Genomic DNA, 2,454 nt, shown 5'->3' on the forward strand with positions numbered 1-2,454 from the left:
GTAGACAGACCCTGTCTGGGGCGGGGGTGGGCATGGTGGGGGGAATGCGGAGAGGCAGAGAAGGACAGAGAGGGAGAGATTTTAAAGGGACATAGAAATGGTTTGCAGGCAAGGGCTTGCTGTCAGGATTGACCATCCAAGAGCTTGATCCACAGAGCAGGCAGAGCAGAAAGAGATCCGACTGCTGCAAACTGTCCGCTGGCCTCCACATGCGAGTCATGGCTCTCACACACCTGCCCATGCCCAACATACGCAACACAGAAAAGAGCACTTATTTATTTTGTGTATGTGTGTTTGTGCCTGATTGTATGTGTTTACACGACACACATGCAGGAACCTGAGGAGGCCAAATGGGATGGGTGTGATGTCACCCTTGGGTGCTGGTGTGGGGCGGGTCTATGCAAATGAGAGTCGCGCAGTGGTGCTTTATTTGCAGCCTTTGCAGAAAGTCTAGGGATTTCCAGTGAGGCACGGAAGGAAGCGGTGATCAGCTGGTAGCAGCGGGGCGCAGGAATCAGGTGCGCATCCAGGACGTCCTGGAGTATCGGTGGCCAAGTTATGTATTCAGAGCGCAGGGCCGGTGGGGCTGACTCATGGCTATGGGAAGTAAAGCACACTCCCCCAGCTAAGTGAGCACTGTCAACACGTCTTTGGTTTATTCAGGCGAGGGTGACCGAATTGCACTAGTGTTGTGCTGGCCCCTGTGATTTCCCCAAATTCGGGAAACTTGATTGCATAATTTTTATTAATTTGCGACTGCGTTTGTGTTCTCGGCTTATGCCATTTTCTCATATTTGGTACCCTTCGTTCCTTTCTTTTTCTTTCTTATATGTTTTTTTTTTCTGTCTTCCTTTTTTAAAAAAAAAAGTCTGTATTTTTGCCCATCCTTGTCAAGAAAACAAAGACATTGGCCTTAGAATTGGCATCTTTAGGAAATTATATCCTGGTTAGTGAGAACATCCCTTCAGTTCTAGAGTTTTTGTCTTAAAGTTCAGAAGCACTTGTAGGAAACTATGTCCCAAATTTTGGTTTGAGACTCCAGAATATACTTAATTCGTTCCTGCACTTAACATGCACCAGACCCGGGCTCTGGACAAGCACTCTCCTAGCTGAAAGACAGAAGCCTCTGGTAGAAAGCCATTCTTCTCTGATTCATGCAAAACAAAACAAAACACCCCTCGTCATTTTATTATCTTCCTAACATAAATTGGCTCCCAACTGCATCAGTTCAAACTCACTGTTCTCTTGCTCCGCTTCCTCTGGTCCCCCCAATCCCAACCCAGGCCACTCTCTCCCCCGTGGGTCCTTCTCTACTCTGGGTCAAGTTCGTCCATCTCCATCCCGTCCGGACTCCCTGAGCACTGGCACCGCCCTCGCTGCCTTTCTCACACGTGTCCCGCTGAGGTTCCAGCACACACCTGGGGTGACCAGCCCCACGCGCGTCCGTGCTCGGGTCTGCAAAGGACCGGACGCTAAAGCGCACTTGGACTCCTTCCGGGAGTCCGGCTGGGCAGGCCCAGACACCGGGTGATGGCCGGGTCCCAGCGTCCCTGAGTCTCCAGGTTCATAACGTTCGCGCTGGCTCGGGAAGCGTCTGCGGGGCACTAGAGGCGCCCATCCTGTTGTCTTTGAGGCCTCCTGCACTGGATGCTCGGCCATGGACCTGTGGGTATCCCAGGTGTGGCCGCTGCGGTGACGCCTGGATCACCGAGGCGACTCGTCAGAAGTCTGTGCACCGTCTCTGTGGCGCAATCGGTTAGCGCGTTCGGCTGTTAACCGAAAGGTTGGTGGTTCAAGCCCACCCAGGGACGATAACCTTTAGGCTTTTAACAAACAACTCTCGATGTTTACGTGTGCTGACGTGCCAACTGGAAAGTGCACACTCCTACATTCTTCTCAGAATTTACAAAGTCCACGAAAAACCTTAGCTCCTGTATTTAAGGCATTCATTACCTTGCCTGTCACATGCTGTCTGGTAGGGAAATCAACAAAGTCAGTTTGTATTTTTTTTTTTTTTTGATGGGAAGAGGTGCGGTGGAAAGGGGGACACCTGTGTACAACCTCCTCCTATTGTCTTTGGTTTACTTGGGGGATGGGTAATGTGAGAATCCTTTCTTAATAAAGAAAAATTATGAATAGCAACTTACCAAAGCGCAGGAAAGGGACCAGATTTTAATAAAACGGGTAAACTTTACACCACTGGCTAAGTTGAACTGGAAAATACACTGTGCTGACTAGAATAGAACAGCATACTTTTCCAGTAGTCTAAAAACATTATTTTGGAAGAATAGCAATGTCTGAGTCAGATATTCCTGGCCTTGGTTAAATACCCGGTGAATGTGAGCAACCTGTATAACTCTGTGTGCCCTCTAGTGGAGCCCACGCAACACTGCAGGGAAGACTCTATCCCTAGAGCCCAAAACGTGCATGGGGTTAATTTGCTTCTAATCTGTT

General features: G+C 49.4%; 1 non-coding gene across 1 annotated transcript; it reads left to right on the forward strand.

The window, feature by feature from the left end:
* The first annotated feature begins 1,737 nt into the window (after positions 1-1,737).
* Positions 1,738-1,811, forward strand: Trnan-guu (transfer RNA asparagine (anticodon GUU)). The gene has a single exon. It is a non-coding gene; the product is annotated as a tRNA-Asn (tRNA).
* The last annotated feature ends 643 nt before the right edge of the window (positions 1,812-2,454 follow it).

This window comes from Alexandromys fortis, unplaced genomic scaffold, assembly GCF_014885135.2.
Source record: "Alexandromys fortis isolate MF-2015 unplaced genomic scaffold, M_Fortis_MF-2015_v1.1 scaffold_548, whole genome shotgun sequence".
Lineage (NCBI taxonomy): Eukaryota > Metazoa > Chordata > Mammalia > Rodentia > Cricetidae > Alexandromys > Alexandromys fortis.